Here is a 24,395-nt window from a genome sequence, read left to right on the forward strand (position 1 = left end):
AGTAATTATGTGAGGTGTTACACAGTATTACACATGAATTATAAATCTCAATAAAGCTAGGAGGGGAGAAAGAACTACTTGGACATAGGGGTGCAGGTGCTCTTTGGAGTTGATGCTTCTGTGTCCTTTGGGTAAACACTTAGGAGTGGAATTGCTGGATCATATGGAAGCTCTATGTTTAGTAGGTCCAGAAATCTCCACACAGCTCTCCATAGTGGTTGGACCAGTTTGCACTCCCACCAACAGTGCAGAAGAATTCCTTTTTCTCCACACCCTCGCCAACATTTGTTGTTGCTAGTTTTTTTAATATGTGCCATTCTCACTGGTGTGAGATGGTATCTCATGGTAGTTTTGATTTGCATTTCCCTGATTACAAATGATGTTGAACATTTTTTCATATGCCTGTTGGCCATTTGCATTTCCTCTTCAGAGAAGTTTCTTTTTAGCTCTTCTGCCCATTTTTTGACAGGATTATTTTCTTTGTTGTTGTTGGGTCTCATTAGCTCTTTGCAGATTTTTGTGATCAGTCCTTTATCATTAGTGTTGTGTGCAAAAATGTTCTCCCAGTTGGTGGGGTTTCTCTTTGTTTTTGTTATTGTCTCTTTTGCTGTGCAGAAGCTCTTTAATTTGATGTAGTCCCAGCTGTTTATCTTTGCCTTCACTATCACTGCTTTGGGTGATGTGTCTGTAAAGAAGTCTTTGAGGTGCATATCATGGATGTGGTACATATACACCATGGAATATTACTCAGCATTCAAAAAAGATAAACACATGCAATTTGCAGCACCATGGATGGCGCTGGAAGGGATCATGCTCAGCAAAATAAGCCAGAGAGAAAAAGAAAAATACCGGATGGTCTCACTCATAGCAGGAATCTAGAAAACTTAAATAAGGGACCAGGAAAAAGAATAACTATAAGAAAGAAAATATCAAAATCAACAAACAACTATGAACCAGAGACACTCTATGGGGGGTGGGGACCGGGAAAGGAGGGCTTGGGGTCAAAATAAGGGGGTTTTAATTGTATGGGGAATATAAAAAATAAAATTCAAATAAAATGTGAAAATAAATAAATAAATAAATCAAACTACAAAAATAAATAAATAAATGAAATTTGGTAGGCCCTGGGGGGAAAAAAAAAAAAGAAAGAAAGAACTACTTGGAGAGTTTCACCATTAAATGTTAACCAATCATATGTTGTGACATTTTAAATAAATCACACGAAGAAGGAAAAAGCATCAATATTAATTACATAAGCAGAAATCCCCGGAGATGAAACGCAGAGCATGGATTCAGGGTCCACATTCTTTCAAGGTATCACAGCTTTCAACCACAGTGTTCAGCGTTCCCTCCTCCTAGCAAAGAACGTAAATCTATTTGTGAGAGATTTTTTTGCTAAAAGGACTTGGCGTTCCCACACCGGGAGTCGAACCCGGGCCGCCTGGGTGAAAACCAGGAATCCTAACCGCTAGACCATGTGGGAGACGACGAGCGCCTGCTGCAGTGTAAGCAAATTGAATCATTCCGGTCGCTTCCGCCTTCCCCGCTCGGCTCCGCCTCTCCGGAGCGTCTGCTGTCTGCGCCTGCGCGGCCCCCGGGCGCTGCGCTGTCTGGGCGGGGCTGCTCCTTCCCGCGCGCGCTGCGCGGAGCTGCCCGCGGGCCGCGGTCCTCCCAGCGCCCCGGGAGCTCAGCAGGTGGGGGCCGACCTCTGCATGAGCGCCCCAGAAAAGCGCTGCTGACCCCCGCCCTCAGCTCCCGCCCCCCCTGGAAGACCAGCCCCTCCCCTGCCCCAACCCCCCGGGAGGCCGCCCGTGCCCCCCAGGCTCCCCACCTCCAGGAGCCGCAGCCTGGCCTCAGTTTCCAAAATCCAGTGAATTAGCTCCCCAGTGAGACTCGCAAGAAGCATGGTTTGGAAAAAAAAAAAAACCAAAAAAAAAAAAAAAAATCATGACAATTTTGACCCAGTACAGGGTGATTCTGAAAGACTATGCAGGCTCCACATAGCCTCACCAGGTTATAACTGAGATATTTTCAAGTCTGTAGAAATATTTTGACCTTTCCTTTTACTATCTCACTACTTTCTTTCACAAATATTGATCCCTAATACATAGCTCACATTCAAAATATTTTCCAGCATTTTCTTATGGAGAATATTACCTGTGACATACATCATTTATGTTGGATTGTGAGGAACAAATGTGATCATGCATATGGAGCATGTCCACTGAGAAATAATCGGATGATAATAATGAATAAAGTGTTCTTTGAGAATTTAAAAAAAAAAAAAAAAAGGCTCCGAAAAGTCAACGCAAGGTCCTGGACCCCAGGACTCAGCCCCAGGCTCGCCGCAAAGGGCGGCTCCTGTTAGGGCTTTTCCTATTGTGCGCTTTTAGGTCCGAGGCTTCCTCCTGGAATTTTGCATTTAGAACTCTGGGAGGGTGAAACCCCTCTTGGCCCACAGGGAACATTTTGGGACAAAAGACCTTTGGAGGTGAATGTTTTTGAGATCTTGTTTTAGCAGTGTCACATTACGAAACTAAGAGCACCCAAGATAGCAAAGGAAAAATGCACATCTTTCACTATGTTAACTGACACGTGGGGGGAGGGGGGAATTAAATAAACCACTGACTGGGGAACAAACATGTACAAGCCCTGTAAGAAGCTGGTATCACGCAGATAACGACCTTCACGTTAATTACGACAAACTGCAAGAGAAAACAGAACTTATGACCGGGCTGTGAGTTGAAAAGCCCCCCATAGCTTAAAAGCTTTTGGAAAAACTCTCCACCTCAAGGTCCCCAGATAGCATTTGGCAGAAAAACAAAGTGTGAAAATGCAAGTATGTGGGGAAAAGGAAACTCTCACAAAGTTACAAAACTTGCTCAGGGAAGCAGATTGTCAGGATTTCCTTCACAAGCTTATAAACAAGCAATTAAACATTTTTTTTTCTTTATTGGTAAAATCTGCATATTTCTAGAATTGCCTCTCAGGCAGGAACAGAAGAAACACTGCTAAGAAAAGTAAGAGGCAGGCCATGTGGCCCGCCCCATGACCACAATGGAGAGTCAGGGTCAGGCAAGCTACAGTCAAAGGATAGAGAGGTTAAGAGAGTTCTAATCTAAGAATTTCAAATGCGTGATTAAAAATAAGAATTCTGAAGAAGTTAAAACATTTGTGGAATGAAAGTCACCATAAATAATGTCAACAGACCAGCCACAGACCGGAAGAAAATATTTGAGATACATGTGCCTGTGCTGACTATGTAACTGAACCTAAGCATCTGGGAGAAACCCAAGATTAGGGGCCACGGATGTAAAATAGGGAGTGAGAGGCCACCAGTTCCCATTAGTCAAGATTAGTCAATTCAGAGATGAAACTCAGCCTCCCTTGTCACCATGGCAACACAATTTAAAATAATGCCACAGTGACCCATGCTAGGGAGGAAGTGAGAATGGACTCAGACCAGGGAAATGTGTAAGGCCCCTGTAGCAGGAAGGACATGGAGCAGGTTCTCTATGACCCAAGCAGACGGGGTAAGGAGGAGTCCAGGAGCCCCCGGTGGCTTTTGCAGGCTTCTATTGGGATTTACCGGGTACACAGCAGGCAGGGGTGCTGGGGGGCTGGCAGGCCTTCTAGCCCCCAGCGGGCAAGTCTTCACTCTTTCTGGGCCCTCCCCGGCGTTCTCTGGTGGCCTTGTTCTCTGCTGCTTTCGTGGTTCTCTGCTCTACTGGCGTCCCTATGATAGCGCCCTTATAAGTCCAGTCTTAGCCCAGGTGAATCCCATTTACATAAGCCCACACCCTATTCCAGGTGCCCGCCATCAGGCATGCATTCAGGACCGCAAGGAGCAAGGATACATCATCAATCCTAATGGCCAGAGGGCAGAAAAGCCTGATGCTTTTTCATTTACCCTACAGCCCCTTCCCAGAGATGTCAGGGAGCAACCTGGCAGTTATCTAGGGAAATGTGGAAGGTGTACATTGAATCCATTTTCTATTTCAGGCTGCCATGGCCAGATAGCCTGTGAGGAGGCATCCTTGGGAGGACCGCCCAGGAAGCAGTGCTCTGAAAGAGAAAACTGGGTGACGAGTCTTGTGGCCTCTTGAGCCTCTGCAGCCACCACAGTGGGAGGACAGGGCCACAGCCTAGAGTCGGAGATCCTTTATTACCACTGAGGACAGGCCTCCTTAAGATCTTCAGAACAGGCCTTCCCCAGACATGTCACTCCGTACAGTTATTTTGGATTGATGTCACTCAAGGCCCTGCAGACTCAAGAGAAACTTGTTGCCACTCTCTTAACCACCCAGAGTAAAAATTGGGAATATTACCCATATTTAGGGTTATCTCCAGAAATAGCCTTCCTATCAAGAAAGCCACCTATATAGCAGGACAAACATCTAGTTACAGAGCACCTGGATTTTGTCACATGAGTCATCCTCTCCTCTTCATGGAGTCTCCCTCCTCTCCTTGAAGCCCCTGTCCCATGTCATAGTTCAGGATAAATTCCCATGCCTTGTCCTATTTATTTTTTTTATTATTTTTTTTAAAGACCCATTTATTTTTATCCAAGACCTGAGGAACAGGCTAGAGGCGTGGGAGGGTGAGAAGATTCATCAGAGACAGAGCGGGGAGCAGAACAGGCAGGCAGATGGAAGATACTGCTGAGGGGCGTAGCGGGCATGACAGGAGAGGTCTGTGGTGCCACAGGAGAGGTCTGCAGTGCCATGTGGGTATCTCCCTGGCCAGCTGGGAATCAAACCCATGCTGCAGAGGCTGCGGACAGCTTCACAGTGCTGTGCTCAACCCACAGGACCACTGGGGAGGCCCATCCTATTTACTTTAGAATGTACCTCCATGTAGATGCTCCATACATTTATGTAATTAAATTTGTTCTTTTCCTCTATTAATCTGTCTGATAAATAATTTGATTGCTGGTCCAGGCTAATGTGAGAAGAAGCCAGGGTTCAGGGAATTACCTCTCCACCCCTATGTACTTCTGACAGATGGACAGGCCTGCCTGGCTTTCCAGCCCTCCCTTGATGGGCGTAGCATCTCTCTCAGACCCTTCCATCTCAGCTTCTCGTGAAGCTGGAGATCCTCTCCCACTGCTCCTGCACTGCCTGAATGCAGACACACCTGCAGCCTTAGAGAAGAGGCCAGATTCATAACATGGAAGAATTCCTGTGTGGAAGCCACTTGCCACCCACCAATACATACTGCGTCCTTACACTAGAGTTTTATTGTGTGTAATCACTATAATTTGGGACTTGTCAGTACTACTTGAGTAATGCTTTAGGTTAGTGAAATTGTTACAGGGAAAGAAGAGGGGCACCCCCAGAACCCCCAAACCTGCCCTCCCTAAATAGTTTCTGCCATCTCTCACCTCAAGACAAAACATACTCCAGTGCTGGAATGGAAAGGAACTTTAATACAATTAGTGTGTAACAAAGAGAAGGGAAAGAGTAGAGTTTCCATATCAAGGCCCCAGAGTTCCCCGTCCCTTCATGGGGAAATGCCCAGCCACACAGGGTGGCCCAAAGCAGGCACTGAGGCCCAAAAGCTGCCACAAGTTCAGAGCACCTTCCAGCAGGGACCCACAGAAAAGGGTCAGAAACAGCCAGACAAGTCTGGGAGGAAAAGAGCAAAATTAAAGCCAAGATAAAAGCTGCCACTGTCACCTCTCCACGGGTCTCTCATCCACATCTGTGTCACCTAGTCCAGGACTGAGAAGCAAGTGCAATTTCTTTGTGTGTCTCTCTGCTCCACGTGCCTCCTCCAGGTCTCCTACTTGCTCTCCATCCTGCAGGCTTCCTCTCCTAGTCTCCTCTGCAGCTTCTTCTCCTCCCTGCTCAGCTCTACCCTTCCTTGGGTGAGACAGGGAACCTGGAACCACCCCTTTCCCTGGGGACCACTGTTACAAAATGATGAAGGTGAGTGCCCTTGGAAAAGAATTTTCTAGTAGGTAATTAAATGCCTCAGTCAATGTTTTTTGTTGATTTTATTTTTGTTTTTCCTGTAAACTGAAGTACAACACTAAGACTTGAACATCTTGCTTTGTTTTACTGAGCAATGCTTTAGGAACTTTATCTTCCAATTGGCAATGTTGACTAATTAAAAAGAAAATGGGAATTAATATCCCTCATCTTTTTTTTTTTCCTGTTTGGTGTATTTTCATTTAGAATTTAGAATTTAAACTTAAGAAACTCCTACATTTTAAAGATAGTCTTGGGCATATGCAGCAGGTCAAAGTGACACCCTCCAAATCATGCAACTAATAGATTTAGGAAAATTCATTTAGGATATTATCTTGTATTGACTCCATGATAAGAATAATATTGGAAAATGCTGAAGTAACTGAAAAACTAGAAAGCAATTTCTCCATAAAGGCATGAAAAATTCCAAGACAGTATACATTTTGAATAAAAAGTCATTAAACTCTAGTGTTTTTCTTTCAGTTGTAATTGGGTGGTATAATATTACTGGGAATGAATTGCTTGTTAACTTGGATAGCCTGAAGTTTAAAATACAATACTATGAATGACAAGTGTGTCTATTTGTGCGTATAAATTTCTCCTTTCTTTTGAAATCAGATATTCCTGGCATAATCCTAAATCCAAAAGCTGAATAGCTGTTCATTTTTAGAAAAATTACTGAAACTTTAAAGATGAGCACCCACACATCCTCCAGAACAATATATAGCTTATGAATAATTTTGTTGGGGTTCTTGGTATCTGACCTGAAATGAAGGCAATAGTTGATTAATGTTAGTCAATCAGTGTCAGTGTGACTCATGGAGGCCCTGGTGTAAGGCTCTGGTCTGGCCACCTTCACACAGCTATGGGACAATGAATTGGATGGACCCCAACCTCCCGCACTGGAGAGCTTTGCAGAGGATCGCTTCTCCAGCTGGTGCTTGGTTCTGATTGGAGGCCTTACCGACTTTCCCTTATTGCTCAGTCAGACTGCCCGGAGCTCTGTGAGGCACATGGAAGCATTGTGGTTAGCTGCTCAGAACCAATACTTAACCATGATGCCTGGAAAGAGGTTGTGTTTGCTTTGCCTTTGTACGTTTTACTCTTTTGCTGGAATGGAGCAATGCTTCTTTTCTTTCTTATTTATTTGATAATTGTTTAAAGCCTTATGATTTTCATCATCTTTTCATATTTAAAAACCTTAAATAGAATACAAGCCTCCTGCGGAAATACTATGTCTGAGTGTTTTTTCTGCATTTCCACGCCAAGTATAGAGTATAGTATATAATAGATGTGCCATGTTTTTTTTATTATTTGATTATTTCCCTTTCAATAGTGAGATTATGGAAGTATTTTTCTGGTATGTCCAAGTTTCCAATTCCTGTTTCAAAAAATGTGTCCTGTTGGGAAAGGAAAGGAGATGTGATCACCCTTACTCTTGAGCTAACAAACACACAAAACAGAACCACCCCCCCAAACACACACACACAAAACTAAACTGGCATTGCCTCCAAAGAGCATTTGTAGTTACTCCCTGAGTCAAATCAAACTTCTGTTTCAAAAGTAATTGTTTGTTATGTTGGGTTGACCACATGAAATTGGCTATAATTCACTGGTTTTGACTAATAACCAAAGAAATTTCATGTGTTTCCACCAATTCCTCTCCCCCGATTGCCAGCATCCAGAATCACCAATTACATTGGAGAGACTTAATACAAAGTGTGCAGTTTCATTCAAATCTAAGTTTTTCCAACAGGGACAACAACAACTATGCTTGCTTCTGGGATATAGGTACTTTGTTTTTGTTTTTTTAATTTAACTATTTTATTTTATATAATTCTTTACATCTTTTTTCACCTTTGCACAATGTATGCATTTTCATTTTGGTTATATTCCCCATACAATTGCACCTCCCCCCCCTTATTTTGACTCTAGTCCTTCCTTTCCCTGCCCCCGCCCCCTGCCCCCCTGTCTCTGGTTTATAGTTGCTTGTTGATTTTGATTTTTACTTTGTATTGATTAGTCTTTTTCCTGGTCTCTTATTTAGGTTTTCTAAATTCCTGCTATGAGTGAGACCATCCGGTATTTTTCTTTTTCTTTCTGACTTATTTCGCTGAGCATGATCCCTTCCAGCTCCATCCATGATGCTGCAAATGGCATGTGTTTATCTTTTTTGATTGTTGAGTAATATTCCATTGTGTATATGTACCACATCTTCTTGATCCAGTCATCTATTTTTGGGCATTTGGGTTGCTTCCATAGCTTAGGTATTGTAAACAGTGCTGCTATAAACATAGGGGTGCAGGTGTCCTTTGGAATTACTGTTTCTGTGTCATTTGGGTAAATACCTAGCAGTGGAATTGCTGGATCATATGGAAGCTCTATGTTTAGTAGGTCAAGAAATCTCCACACAGCTCTCCATAGTGGTTGGACCAGTTTGCACTCCCACCAACAGTGCAGAAGAGTTCCTTTTTCTCCACACCCTCGCCAACATTTGTTGTTGCTAATTTTTTTAATATGTGCCATTCTCACTGGTGTAAGATGGTATCTCATGGTAGTTTTGATTTGCATTTCCCTGATTACAAGTGATGTTGAACATTTTTTCATATGCCTGTTGGTAGTTTGTTTTTAAAGGAAAATTCCACAGATGAAAATCTGGTGGGTAACATTAGTGCCAAAAGGCTGTCAGGTGGGGAATGAGCGGGCATAGAATATTTGTTTAACAGCTGTGTCCTGGGTTTGTAAGAGCAGAGTTAAGTGTAATTTACAACTCCAATGAAATCAAACATCCATATTATTAGTGGTAGAAAATATTTCTTTGCGCATATAAAAGCATTTATGGGTTCATCACTAAAATCTGGACTCTCCTATAAAATAATTTGCATGTCAAAGTATGTTAAAAAGGAAAGCAGTCATGGTTTCAAAACCTTAACAAGTGATTGAAGAGATCAACTATTACAAAAAAGATGATACTCACAGTTCTGCGTCTGAACCTGAGTAGGAGTGAAGTCAGTGAAGACAACTATTGAGAGAGCATAGACTTAGATTTCAGTCTGATGCAAACCTGCTGGAGTTTGTAGGACTTAGGGCTTCAACAAATGTTAGGATCCTATTACAGCAAAAGAATACAATATCACAAGTGGAAAATTCTGTATTAAAGTGGACTTTTTGAATATGAAAAAATCACAACTAATTACACATTAAAAATGAAAAAAACACAAATACCGACAATTAAAATATTTTCTGTAACTGTCCACTGCCTGCCTATTATTTTTTTTCTAATTTCTGCTATTCTCTTTTTGTTGTTGTTGTTATTTTGTTGTTGTAAGTTGTATTTATTGAGGAAATGTCCTTCAGAGTACAGGTTTACGACTCTACAAAAGTAAGTTATTGCACCATACCTTCCACGGAAGCCCCAATAAACCTCCATTGCACCCTGCTCTCCCCTCTGCTCCCACTGGAACACACCCCCATTCTGGTAGCCTTAGTCAAATTCCAATGTTTCTTCCCACCCTGTTTTCTTTTTTCTTTCTTTTTCTTTTATAAAGATTTGTTTTATTTATACAAGAACTGGGGTACAGACCAGATGCGTAGGAGGGTGAGAGGATTCACCAGAGGCAGAGTGGGAAGCAGAACAGGCAGACTGACGAAATACACTGCTGAGGGGAGCAGCGGGCGAGACAGGAGAGGTCTGCTGCGCCATGTGGGTTGCTCCAAGGCTGGCGGGGATGGAACCAGCACTGCAAAGGCTGAGGGCAGCTTCACAGCGCTGTGCTCAACCGCCTGTGCCACCAAGGAGGCCCCCCAACCCTGTTTTCAATCCTCCCCACCCTTCCACCTCTCCTGCCCCTCCTGGAAGCCTATGTGAGATTCAGCTTTCAAGGGTTGTCTTTGTCTGACCTTCTGTTTCGTTTCTCTATATTCCTCATAAAAGTGGATATCTTTCTATCTTTCTCCTTTTGACTTATTTTGCTTAATATCATCCCTCCCAGCTCCGTATACATTGCCACAAATGGCATGACTTTATCTCCTATTACTTTTTTTTCCTACAGTATTTTTTTGGGGACTGCATGCACTGCACATGCGTATTTCCTCATATCTTAAAATTTTAAGATTTATTTATTTGTGCATATAAGAGCTGGGGTACAGACCAGAGATGTGGGGTGTGAGAGGATTCACCAGAGACAGAGCGGGGAACTGAACAGGCAGACTGACTGAAATACACTGCTGAGGGTAGCAGCAGGTGAGACAGGAGAGGTCTGCTGTGCCATGCGCGTAACTCCCTGGCTGGGGATCGAACTTGTGCTGCAGTGGCTGCAGATGGCTTCATAGGTTGCGTCTTAACCCCTTGTGCCTCCAGGGAGGCCCCCTGAAAGCAATTCTTACACCAGGTGACAGGTCACACCTGTGCATGAAAATGACTGAACCACTAACATATGTCCCCTGAAGCCAAATTCAACAACCCTGACTAAACCTCCCATAGCCAGACCCTGAATCCTCACAGTTATTCCAATTCCACACAAACAGAGGAGAGCAGAATTCATGAAAGAAAGAGGCACTGAGCTGATTGCAGCTAAAAATATCTTGTTTTGTAAACTTTTCAAAAATATAAGACCATAAGAAGGCATATCAGGGGCTTGAAAGGGGCCAGTGCAAAGTGAGGCTCCTGAAGCTTATTAGCATCATAGAAAAGGCTCATTAGCATCATAGAAAATTCACCTCTGGCTCTAATGACTACAACTAAGACGTTTCTGTCACCTTTCTCCCTTTTGTCCATTAACAAAGCCCTACTTCAGTTTTCACTGGGTCACCCTAAACTATTGGGGGAAAAAATTCCAGGTTGATCTCCCTATACCTTGGGGTTTTCTTCTATTTAATGTGATTATTTTCATTCTTTTGCATAAAATGAAATTTCAAATGCCTGTACCCCAGCTCTTGCATGCATAAATAAATAAATCTTAAGTGGTTATTAATCACATATGATAAAATTTCTTAGCAGTTCAGGGCCTCCCTGGTGACACAAGGGGTTAAGCACCACACTATTAAGCAATCCACAGACTCTGCAGCACGAGTTTGATCCCTGACCGGCCAGGGAGAAAACCGCATGGCGAGGCAGACCTCTCCTGTCTCGCCCACTGCTCCCCTCAGCAGTGTACTTCAGTCAGTCTGCCTGTTCTATTCCCTACCCTGTCTCTGCTGGATCCTCTTACTCCCCACATCTCTGGCCTGTACCTCAGCTCTTGTATGCATAAACAAATAAATCTTTTTTTTCTTTTTTAAAGATTTATTTATTCATTTATTTATTTATACTCGCACTGGGTACAGTCAGAAGTGTGGGAGGGTGAGAGAATTCACCAGAGCCAGAGAGGGGAATAGAACAGGCAGACTGACGAAGTATACTGCTGAGGGGAGCAGCCGGTGTGTCAGGAGAGGTCTGTCGCGACATGTGGGACCCTCATCGATGGCCTGGGGATGGAACCGGTGCTGCAGAGGCTGTGGGCAGCTTCGCAGCCCAGCGCTCAACTGCAGTGCCACCAGGGGAGGCCCAAATAAATAAATCTTAAAAAAATAATTAAAAAAAAATCTTAGCAGTTCAGAAAGGTCATTAGCATTTGACTCATGCCCAGGACAGCCTCATCCCTCCATGCTTTGGAGTCTTTGCAGTTTCTGTTAATGTGCCATACTGTTTGAAAACTCCATGGCTTTGTATGTGCTGTTTATTTCTACCGAAAATGTCTTCTTCCCCACGCTCACTTCGTGCAGGTTCCTTGCCCATCTTATCGGTCAACACTCACCTGGAGTAAATACTCATTATAAACTTTTCCTATGCCTTGTGGGGCTCCCTTCTGCACCCCACACCACCTCTCTGCCTTGTACATAGTCTTGTCACTCATGACCTACCCTATATTACAATTATTAACTCAAATTTTGGGCTATTTCCCCCCAAAAATTAAGTTTTAAGGAAAAAAATAATAAACCCAGATATCTTAGAAGTTGGCCTGACACTCACAGCTGGACCATGTTGTTCTCCTGTTGGACATAACAATCTCATAGAACATGGACCCCAGGGACAAGATTCCTCTGAGGCCATGATAAAGACAGACAAATCAACGTACTTCATCATTGCGTAGAAGGGTTGACAAACCACAAGGTCCCTGTGCTACCCCCAAATACCAACATCCCCCTCTTTTGGCTAAAATAAGTAACTGCAATTTCCTGATCCATTACAATCTTTATCCTCTTCGAGTTGGCTCTACCCTCCCCTTAGATAAGATGAATTGGATTAGCCATTTATAGAATTGTCTCTGCTATCTGACAGCATCACACATAGAAGCAGTTCCAAATTCCCTTTACTCTCTATCAACAAACCCATCTGGAATTCAAATTATGATAGAAGCCTCTCTCAGAGATGCTGGGGTCTCTCTGTGTGGAGCTCTGTCTCATTGCAACTGGTAATAAACCCAGCATGTTCAGGGACAGATGTGGCCCTGGTGGTCTTTTGCTGAAGAGCATTGACAGAAATAGAAGCTCCCCTCAGGTATACTGAGAAATTCCCTGCTTTGTCCTAATTCATTCACCTCCATGGCCTCATGCACACCTGAGATCCTGTGCCTCTACCTGCACCAGGTGCCACTTGCCCTGTTAGGGAGACAAGGTCATGCTCAATTGAACTCCGATATTTCAGTGAAGCCTTGTGACATTGGGTTTATTTTGTTTTGCTTGGTGTTGTTTTTAGGAATTAGGGCCTGTGGGATTTTTCATTGTCAGATTTGTATTGTTCTTTGACAAAAGTGTTTTCTAGGACCTGACTCTTACTCTCTAATGCCTTGTCTATCTGCTTGTCTATGTCTCGTGAGTTATTTGCTTGTGTACAGGAAGAGAAGGGATCTAGACCTGGGAAATCCATCATCTAGTCAGCCTCAGGGGCTGAGAAATAGAGTTTTCCTCTTGCATCAGTGTCTTTTGGGCAAAATTTGCCCCAGGTCAGCATTTCAAATATGATGAGAACTTCTTTCTCTGTTTTGTTTTTATGTCCCTGAAAACTACTTTTCTTTATTTTGTCTGCTTAAAACCAGGAGCTTCTATCTGGCCCTGAGATGAATGGTCTTTGTCAAGCTCCAGAGACATGGACTTACATAAGAACCATCCTTATGGACACTTTTTCAGTTTTCATGGGGTCTTTCAATATAAACTGCACCTCCTCAAGGTTTGCCTCATGCTTTCTTCTGTCTAATCATTGTAACTAACTCTTGTGCTTATCTTTCCAACTGGCACAATTTCACCAAGACAATTTGAAACCATAGAGACAAATTTGGAGAGTTGTTAATATGGGCCAAATAGCTTATTTTAGTCCGTTAGAACAAAAAGGAAATGAAACTCCAACTGTTGAATGGTCTGCTTTCTTTAATCGGTGTAGGGAGGTTTCTAAATGCATTTTAACCCAAAATTTACCTCCTTAAAATATTCTTTAGCTACAGCTAATGAAAAGTGTGAGAAAATCTCTTTAAAAAATATCTTTAACATTATTCAAGATTAGCTATGGTTGATCTTTTCAAAGTCCTTCCCACTTTTACTCCATGGTTGGAACTAAAAAATTACAGATATGATCATTAATAAAAAGCTGGCCAGCAAATCACTCCATTGCATGAAATTCAACATTGCACTGAATATTTTCTAGACAATTAAAAAACAAAAAAATTAAAAAAGGTTTCACCAGGAAATTGTCTTATTTGTCTAAAAGAGGGATTGTTTTGTTTAATGTGGGAGGATTTCCTCCTTCATTTTCATCTTTGGGGATTACTCAGTGAAGGCTTTCGGATCAGATGACTTGGAAAACTTCTCAAGGATCCACATTATATCAAAACCAGTTGCATGATACTCTTTCGTGTTGGCATATGTCAAAATCTTTTTTTTTTTAATGCATCTAAACTTTCTTCCTTTTCCTTACAGAATAAGATAATTAGATATTTGTCTGGAGATTGGGCCCTCACATCTTTTGTCTCAATTTTCCCCTGTAGGAATATCAAGTACAGATAAACAGTCAAAGTGTCTAAAAAAGAAAGAAAACTTATCAAACTGTTTCTCTTTCTGAACACAAAAGTATATTTACATAATACCCTTTGTGACCGAGATATGAGAGTTATGAGATATGAGAGTTATGAGATAATAAGAAAAGATTTCAATTGCAGAATAAAAGAAAACCTTGACATGATTCAGAGTCTTCTATAATTAGTGCATGCTAAGAAAAGTTAGTAAGTACAATGTTCTGAATTGTTCACGATCAAGGTTACAATTCTTGACATTCAAACTTCCGGCATCAATTTTATAAGTTAAGTAAGTTTCGACCATTTCACATTTCTTAATTAAAAATTATATGTATAAACTTGTATTCAATTAAGCACAGTGATAGTATTAATGTCTTTTATTAATAGATTTATATTTTCTTTTTTTTTTTTTTTTAATTTTTTTTTTTTTTTTTTTTTATAGAGGCATGTTATTTATTTATTTATTTGTTTGTTTGTTTTGTTCACACATGCGCTGGGTACAGTCAGAAGCGCGGGAGGGTGAGAGAATTCACCAGAGCCAGAGCGGGGAGCAGAGCAGGCAGAGTGACGAAGTACACTGCTGAGGGGAGCAGCGGGCGGCAGGAGAGGTCTGCGCGCCATGTGGGACCCTCCTCAGGTGGCCGGGGAGCAGCCGGGGATCGAACTGGCGCCGCAGAGGTCGCGGGCAGCTTCGCAACCCAGCGCTCAACCGCTGCGCCACCGGGGAAGCCCCTAGATTTATATTTTCTAACAGTATTAGATGTACATAACAGTTGTGAAGATAATACACAGCCTCTCAGTGTATCCATAGTCAGTTTCCCCTGTTATAAATATCTTACTTTAGTATGGTATATTTTTCAGATATTGATACATTTCCATCAATTAGCATCATGCTTTATTCCAGTTGCCTTAATTTTTATCTAATGTCCATTTTCTGTTCCAGGGTCCCATCCAGGACACCACATGACATCTAGTTGTCATGATGTCTCCTTCGGCTTCTCTTGGCTGTGATAGTTTCTTAGACTATGTTTTAGGTGACTTGCACAGTTTTGAGCACTGCTGGCTAGGTGTTGTGTAGACTGTCTCCCAACTGGTATTAGCTGATGTTTTCCTCATGAGTAGACAGGGCATATGGGTTTTTGGAGAAAGACCATCGAGTATGATGCCCTCAACATATCCTATCAAGGGTCTTTGTTATTAACACAACACAACTTATAATTGTTGACATTGACCTTGATCATCTGACTAGGGTAGTTTTGTCAGGTTCTGTACAATAAAGTTGCTCTTTCCCCCCTTGCCTTTGTCTACTTTATTAATTTTTTAAAAATATTTATTTATTTATGGGGTATAGGCCAGAGGTTTGGGGGGTGAGACAATTCACCAGCGACAGAGTGGGGAGCAGGACAGGCAGACTGACTGACTGAAATACACTGCTGAGGGGAGCAGCGGATGCAGCAGGAGAGGTCTGCTATGCCATGTGGGTAGCTCCCTGGCCTGGGATCGAACTCGTGCTGCAGTGGCTGTGGATAGCTTCATAGGTTTCGTCTTAACCCCTTGCACCACCAGGGAGGCCCTTCCTTTGCCCACTTCAGAAGAAAGTCATTATGTACAGCCCTCCCTGAAGGAGGGGGCAGCTATGCTCCTCCTTTAATGCACAATATTTGCATGAACTATGTGAGGTTCTTCTACAAAGCAAATATGTCCACACTTATTTATTTATTCCATCATTGTATGTGTGCGCATGTACACTAGCACTTGCTTGTGTTTGGGTACAAGATGCTCCAGATTCACCTTGATCTTCTTTACCTCAAAAATTCATTTCTTCAAGGAGTCCTGCTTGGAGAGTGATATTAGAAACCAAGATCTGGGTGGTAAATGTGTCCATTGCTACTGCGATGTCATTTATTCTAAGAAATATGTGTTTACACATACTACATATTTGTCTCTATTTATAGTTGCTAATGGTTATAAATGTATAAATATATGATAAATATATATATAAATATATGATTATAAATATATAAATATATCTATATGTACCCAAGTACATGAAACTAAATGAGTTCATACTGCCATCTCCAATTGTAATCCATTACTATGGATCATTCCAGCATTCCACCTGTGCACATATGTAACACCCCACTTTAATAGTGAGAAAACTGACACCCACCATCCTCTGTTTACTTTTTCAATTGCATGTAGGTGTATAGTCCTTTCAGATGTGTTAATCCATATCTTAAAAGAAAACAGCATTTTCATTTAGATTAAAGTGGTAATGCACAGTTCCTTTAGCCTCTAGTCTTCCAATATACAGTTGACCTTTGAACAGCATAGTTTTGAAATGTGCGGATCCACTTACAAGTGGATTTTCTTATAAACAGACAACATAAACTTGCTGTATTGATAAATACACTGAAGTACTATAATTGAATTTACTCTTTCTTAGGATTTTCCTAGTATTTTCTTTCTTTTTTTTTTTTTTTAAGATTTTTTTATTTATTTATACAAGGACTGAGTACAGTCAGAAGCGTGGGAGGGTGAGAGAATTCACCAGAGCCAGAGAGAGAGCAGAGCAGGCAGACTGACGAAGACACTGCTGAGGGGAGCAGCAGTGGCGGCAGGAGAGGTTTGTGCGCCATGTGGGACCCTCGCTGTGGGCAGCCTCGCAGCCCAGTGCTCAACTGCTGTGTCACCAAGGGAGGCCCATTCCTAGTATTTTATTTCTCTAGTTTACTTGATTACAAGAATACAGTATATAGGGCCTCCCCTGGTGGCGCAGTGGTTGAGCGCTGGGCTGCGAAGCTGCCTGCAGCCGCGGTAGTGCCGGTTCGATCCCCAGGCCACATGGCGGGCAGACCTGTCCTGCCGCGCCCGCTACTGCTCCCCTCAGCAGTGTCCCTCTGCCTGTTCTGCTCCCCGCTCTGGCTCTGGTGAATTCTCTCGCCCTCCCGCGCTTCTAACTGTACGCAGTGCTTGTATAAAAAAAAAATAAATAAATAAATCTTGAAAAACAAAAAAAGAATACAGTATATAAATATGTAACATACGAAATATATGTTAATTTTTATGATATCAGAAAGGCTTTTTGTCAATAACACACTATTAGTAGTTTTAGGGGAGTAAAATGTTATATGAGGCTTTTCAATGGCACAGGGTTTGGTGTTCCTAACTTTCCTGTTGTGCATGAGTCCACTGCACACTCACTGCTAAAATTACTTAGCTCATACTTCTACTCCCTACTTTTTTGAAAAAGATCATGTCATATGTGAATAAAACCATTTGATTCTTTTGTCATGGTCTGAATCACAGCCTGGAAGACCCTGACTACCTGAGTGATTTTTAAACTGTTGTGTGTTTAAGTTTCCTCTTCCACTATAAACTTCAATGCATTTTGATAGACACATAGTTTCATGTAACCCTATTATGGTATACAGAATTTCACTACTCTAAAATGTTCCCTGTGACTCAATTATCTTCTCTCCCCAAGCCTCTGGCAACAACTGTTTATTATCTTTATAATTTTGTCTTTTCTGGAATGTCATGTAAATGGTATCACACCTTAGGTGGTCTTCTTAGACTGGCAGGTTCTTTGGGGCTGTATTCTGATTTTTTTGCCCCATCAGCACTCAATGATGTCCATACTACAGCATGAGGACATTCTTATGGGCTGTCCATGGGTGATTCTTTGTGCCAATTTTATTCTGTCAAAGCTTCCAGCAGGTCAGGCGAGGACCTGCCACATTTGAATGGACCATCAGATGACTTGTGGTTAATAATTTTAAAAACATACGTAATTATAGAAAGATGTACATACCCACATCTCCAGCTTGGAATAGGCAACCAATTTCTCACGATTCTTTTTCCTCCCATGGGATTATTTTTCTTTACACATTTTTTCTTTATGTTGGACATTTATTTTTAACTTTCTCTAATCTTAAATCATGCTGAAACAAGCCACATGCTTCATAAATCTTTGACCTTATTTCAGATGAAATTCTAGAATTAGAATTACCATGTAAAGTTTTAACAGCCCTTAAAAGGTTCTTTGATACACATCTCCAAGTGCATTTTCACCAAATTGCTAACATTTTATTTCCACTGTCAGGGACTGAAAATGCTCATTATTTACACTCCCACCAGCACTGAGTAAGGTCAGTGATTCTCATCTTTGTCAGGCTGTCAGCCAACATGATATCTTGTGTTAATTTAATGTATTTAATTTACTAGCCAGTTTTAACATTCTCTATTATGCTTGAAATTGTTTCCTATAATAGTTTGTGTAAAGTACTCATTTGTGGCCTCAGTGACGATTCACTTTAGCGTGAGTCACAGCCCCAAACGCTTCTCTAGCTGTCTTGAAAACGTGTCCTTAATCAGGAAGCAAGAGCAGGGGAAGGTACAAAGCACAGTGCCTGGTCTTCACATCAGACCACACCAGATCCGCACTGAGGCCTCTCCATGTGTCCCGATGGCACTATGGTGGTGACAGGAGATGATTGCCCTGGGCCTCGGGTTCTTCCTTTGACATCTAGGGACACTGTCTATGCTTCACAGGGCTTTTGTAGGGACAACATGTGACAATACTGTGACAGACCTTCCTCTTTTTAGGCTCTTTGTCCAGGGTTGTTTGAAGATTTCACTATTGTATAGACCTATTCATTGCCATGAACAAGGTTTTCACTGTTTATAGAAGGCTGGCGATAGGGGAGGCCTTCATTGAAGGTTGTATAAGGGATATCTTAGTAGGTTTCAGGCAATGGCTTATATCTGAGTAGATCATTTGTGTTCCTTTATTATAGGACCAGTTTGGAAGAACAGTAGTTATGGACTATACACACACACACACACACATATGTGTATAAAATTCTTTGTCCTTCTGCTCAAGAGAAACTTAATCATTTGCAAAATTGTTCGCTGCCAGTTAGTACAAAAGGAAGAAGATCAACCCACATTACTAGTTTATACTTCTTGATGGCCATAGCCAAGTGACCTGGCCACTGAATGTCTATATGGAATCATGAAAAGCTATAAAAGAATAATAGCAGAAGTGTGAGCTATAAGCCAGCATCAGTGAAGCACAACTGGCAGAAGAACCAGCTGACAATTTTAACCAAAAAAAGTAATAAGACTAAAGAGGAGATCTAATTAGAGCTCAAAAGTCTTTTCTGAATTTAAATTTTAGAGACAGACTGGAAAAATATTTCATATTTTAGAACAAAAGTGTCAAAGGAATAGAAATAATGAAAGAAAATACATTAGAAACTGAAGGTAATTTTAGGAAATATAACAAGCAAATAATTAAGCAGTCCCAGAGAGGTAAAAATAAACAGCTCAAAGAGAGACATTAATTGAATAACAAGGGAAATGTTCTTATTCAAAATTAAAGTCTTGACTCAAGGTCTGGACAGCCAAACGCAAAAGAATGAAATCAAGCCCTTATCTAATACCACACAAAAAAATCAAATAAAAAATAGATTAAAGATCTAAACATAAGAACTGAAACTGTAAAACTCCTAAAAAAAATCAGAGCAAAATTTCATGACATTGGCCATTCCAGTGATTTCATGAAATGACACCAAAACACAGGCAACAGAAAACCAAAATAAACAATAGGAACTATATCCACATCTTTCCTTAAAGGAAACAATCAACATAGTGAAAAGGCAACTTATTTAATGAGAAAAAATATTCTTTTTTTTTTTTTAATTTATTTATTTTTTTTATTTCTTTTTTTTTTTTAATAATAAATTTTATTTTTATATTCTCCATACAATTGCAGCCCCCCCATTCTGACCCCAATCCCTCCCCTCCCACCCCCGACCCCCTAAAAGTGTCTCTGGTTCATAGTTTTTTGTTGATTTTGATTTTCACTTTCTTATAGTTATTCGTTTTCCTGGTCCCTTATTTAAGTTTTCTAGATTCCTGCTATGAGTGAGACCATCCGGTATTTTTCTTTTTCTTTTTGGCTTATTTCGCTGAGCATGATCCCTTCCAGTGCCATCCATGTTGCTGCAAATTGCATGTGTTTATCTTTTTTGAATGCTGAGTAATATTCCATGGTATATATGAACCACATCTTCTTGATCCAGTCATCTATTTTTGGGCATTTGGGTTGTTTCCAAAGCTTAGCTATTGTAAACAGTGCTGCTATAAACATAGGGGTGCAGGTGTTCTTTGGAATTGATGTTTCTGTGTCCTTTGGGTAAATACCTAGGAGTGGAATTGCTGGATCATATGGAAGCTCTATGTTTAGTAGGTCCAGAAATCTCCACACAGCTCTCCACAGTGGTTGGACCAGTTTGCACTCCCACCAACAGTGCAGAAGAGTTCCTTTTTCTCCACACCCTCGCCAACATTTGTTGTTGCTAGTTTTTTAATATGTGCCATTCTCACTGGTGTAAGATGGTATCTCATGGTAGTTTTGATTTGCATTTCCCTGATGACAAGTGATGTTGAACATTTTTTCATATGCCTGTTGGCCATTTGCATTTCCTCTTCAGAGAAGTTTCTTTTTAGCTCTTCTGCCCATTTTTTGACTGGATTCTTTTCTTTGTTGTTGTTAAGTCTCATCAGCTCTTTGCAGATTTTTGTGATCAGTCCTTTATCATTAGTGTTGGGTTCAAAAATGTTCTCCCAGGTGGTGGGGTTTCTCTTTGTTTTTGTTATTGTCTCTTTTGCTGTGCAGAAGCTCTTTAATTTGATGTAGTCCCAGCTGTTTATCTTCGCCTTCACTATTGCTGCTTTGGGTGATGTGTCTGTAAAGATGTCTTTGATGTGCAAATCACGTAGTGTTTCGCCTATATTTCCTTCTATATATTTTATGGTTTCAGGTCTTATGTCTAGTTCTTTAATCCATTTTGAGTTGATTTTTGTGTATGGTGTGAGGTAGTGGTCAAGCTTCATTCTTTTGCATGTAGCGACCCAGTTTTCCCAGCACCATTTATTGAACAAACTTTCTTTGCTCCAATGCATAGTCTTTGCTCCTTTGTCAAAGATTAGTTGACCATAAATCTGTGGGTTTATTTCTGGATTTTCTATTCGATTCCATTGGTCTGTATGTCTGTTCTTGTTCCAATACCATGCAGTTTTGATGATTATGGCTTTGTAGTAGAGTTTGAAGTCTGGGAGTGTGATGCCTCCATTCCCTTCTTTTTTTTTAGGAGAGCTTTGGCTATTCGGGGTTTTTTGTGATTCCATATGAATTTCATCAATAATTGTTCTATTTCTTTGAAGAATGACATTGAAATTTTGATTGGAATAGCATTGAATCTGTATATTGCTTTTGGAAGGATGGCCATTTTAATAATGTTTATTCTTCCAATCCATGAGCAGGGGATGTCTTTCTATTTCTTTGTGTCTTCTTCTATTTCTTTTAACAGTGTTTTATAGTTTTCTTTGTATAGGTCCTTTACCTCTTTTGTTAGATTTATTCCCAAATATTTGATTTTTTTGTTTCAATAAAAAAAGGGATGGTTTTTTGATTTCTTCTTCTTCAGATTTATTGTTTGTGTATAGGAAGGCTACTGACTTTTGCGTGTTGATTTTGTATCCTGCCACTTTACTGAATTGATTGATGAATTGAATTAGTTTTTCTGTGGACTTTTTGGGGTTCTCTATGTATATTATCATATCATCTGCAAATAGTGATAGTTTGACTTCTTCTTTTCCTATTTGGATTCCTTGGATGTCTTTCTCTTGTCTTATTGCTCTGGCTAGGACTTCCAGTATTATATTGAAAAGCAGTGGTGAGAGTGGACATCCTTGTCTTGTTCCAGATCTTAATGGAATTGCTTTCAGCTTTTCACCATTGAGAATGATACTGGCTGTTGGCTTGTCATAGATGGCCTTTATGATGTTGAGGTATGTTCCTTGTATCCCAAGAATTTCAAGGGCTTTTATCATGAATGGGTGTTGCACTTTGTTGAAAGCTTTCTCAGCATCTATTGATATTATCATATGGTTTTTATATTTCATTTTGTTGATGTGTTGGATAACGTTGATTGATTTTCGGATGTTAAACCATCCTTGTGTCCCTGGAATGAATCCTACTTGGTCGTGGTGAATTATCTTATGGATGCATTGTTGGATTCTGATAGCTAAAATTTTATTGAGGATTTTTGCATCAGTGTTCATTAGGGAGATTGGCCTGTAGTTTTCCTTTTTGTGTTGTCCTTGTTTGGTTTTGGTATTAGTGTAATGTTGGCTTCATAGAACGTGTTTGGTATTGTCCCTTCCTTCTCAATTTTTTGGAAGAGTTTGTGAAGGATAGGCACTAATTCGTCTCTGAATGTTTGGTAGAATTCATTTGTAAATCCATCAGGTCCCGGGCTTTTGTTTTTGGGGAGGTTTTTGATTACCATTTCAATTTCGCTGCTTGTAATTGGTCTGTTTAGGTGTTCTATTTCTTCTTTATCTAGCTTTGGGTGATTGTAGAGTTGTAGGAATTTGTCCATCTCCTCTAGATTGTTAAACTTGTTTCCATATAACTGTTCATAGTAGTTACTGATTATTCTTTTGATTTCTTCTGTGTCCGTTGTGATTTCTCCTCTTTCATTGATGATCCTGTTTATTTGTGCTTTCTCCCTTTTTTCCTTTGTGAGCCTGGCTAGGGGTTTGTCTATTTTATTGATTTTTTCAAAGAACCAGCTCTTGGTTTCATTGATCTTTTGGATTGTTTTTTTAGTTTCAATTTCATTTATTTCTGCTTTGGTTTTTATTATTTCTTTTCTTCTACTGGTTTTGGGGTTTTTTTGTTGTTCTTTTTCTAGATCTTTGAGCTTCGAGATTAGGTTGTTTCTTTGAGTTCTTTCTTATTTCTTGATGTGAGCTTCTATTGCTATATATTTTCCTCTTATTACTGCTTTTGCTGCATCCCATACATTTAGGATATTGGTGTCCTCCTTGTCGTTCAATTCAAAGAATTTTTTAATTTCTTCTTTGATCTCCTCATTAGTCCAGTGGTCTTCCAGTAGTGTGGTTTTTAATCTCCATGAGGTAGGAAAGTTCCTTGCCTTCTTTTTATGGTTTATTTCTAGTTTGATGCCTTCATGGTCAGAAAAGATGGTTGATATGATTTCAATCTTGGTGTATCTGTTGATGTTTGTCTTGTGCCCCAGTATGTGATCGATCCTGGAGAATGTTCCGTGTGCGCTTGAGAAAAATGTGTACTCCGTTTTTTTGGGGTTTAGTGTTCTATAGATGTCTGTTAAGCCCAATTGCTCTAGGTCCTTATTTAGAGCTTTGGTTTCTTTACTTATTTTTTGTCTTGTTGATCTATCCATTGTTGATAGTGGTGTGTTGAAGTCTCCCACTATGTATGTGTTTTCTCTGATGTCTGTTTTCAGAGAGGATAACAGTTGTCTGATATATTTTGGTGCTCCTTCGTTTGGTGAGTATATGTTAATGAGTGTTATTTCTTCTTGAAGTATTGTCCCCTTGATCATAATGTAGTGACCATTGGGGTCTCTTTTTATCTTTTTGAGTTTGAAATCTGTTTTATCTGATATAAGTATAGCTGTTCCTGCTTTCTTTTTTGGTCCATTTGCTTGTAGGATTGTTTTCCATCCTTTAACTTTGAGCCTATTTTTATCTTTTGTAGCTAAATGTGTTTCCTGGAGACAGCAAAAGGTTGGGTTTTGTTTCTTAATCCAGGCTGCAACTCTGTGTCTTTTTATTGAAGAGTTTAGTCCATTTACATTTAGAGTTAATATTGATATGTTAGCATCTGTAATTGCCATTGTGTTTGTCTTTCCTTTGATTTTATTTATTTATTCTTTTAATAACTTTTTTTTTTTTTTGGCCTTCTTTCATTGTTATTCGTCCCTCTGAGGTTCTGGCTTTAGGACTCCTTGTAGTATTTTTTGGAGTGGGGGTTTAGTTGCAATGAAATTCCGGAGTTTCTGTTTGTCTGGGAAGGTCCATATTCTTTCTTCAAAGAGAAAGGAGAGCTTTGCGGGATAGAGAATTCTTGGTTGGCATCTGTTTTCTTGGAGTCTGTTGACTATGTCCCTCCATTCTCTCCTTGCCCGTAGTGTTTCTTCGGAGAAGTCTGATGTCAGCCTGATTGGCTTTCCTTTGAATGTTATCTGTTTCTTCCCTCTTGCCAGCTTCATTATTTTTTCCTTGTCCTGGATTCTTGGGAGCTTTACTATTATGTGTCTTGCTGTATTTTTCCTTTCGTCGTGGAAGTTTGGTGTTCTTCTTGCTTCTTGTATATCAATTTTCAGCTCCTTCTTCACATTTGGGAAGTTCTCTTCAATTATCTCTTTGAATATTTTCTCTGTTCCTACATCTCTCTCCTCTCCTTCTGGTATTCCTATAACTCTTATATTTCCTTTCCTCAAGGAGTCAGATAGTTCCCGAAGTCTTTCTTCGTTCT

At 40.5% G+C, this 24,395-nt stretch overlaps 1 non-coding gene across 1 annotated transcript; it reads right to left on the reverse strand.

Moving 5' to 3' along the window:
* Positions 1 to 1,411: 1,411 nt before the first annotated feature.
* TRNAE-UUC (transfer RNA glutamic acid (anticodon UUC)) lies at positions 1,412 to 1,483 on the reverse strand. The gene has a single exon. It is a non-coding gene; the product is annotated as a tRNA-Glu (tRNA).
* Positions 1,484 to 24,395: the final 22,912 nt, after the last annotated feature.

The sequence above is a fragment of the Talpa occidentalis genome, unplaced genomic scaffold (assembly GCF_014898055.3).
Source record: "Talpa occidentalis isolate TD23 unplaced genomic scaffold, MPIMG_talOcc4v2.1 talOcc4.14, whole genome shotgun sequence".
Lineage (NCBI taxonomy): Eukaryota > Metazoa > Chordata > Mammalia > Eulipotyphla > Talpidae > Talpa > Talpa occidentalis.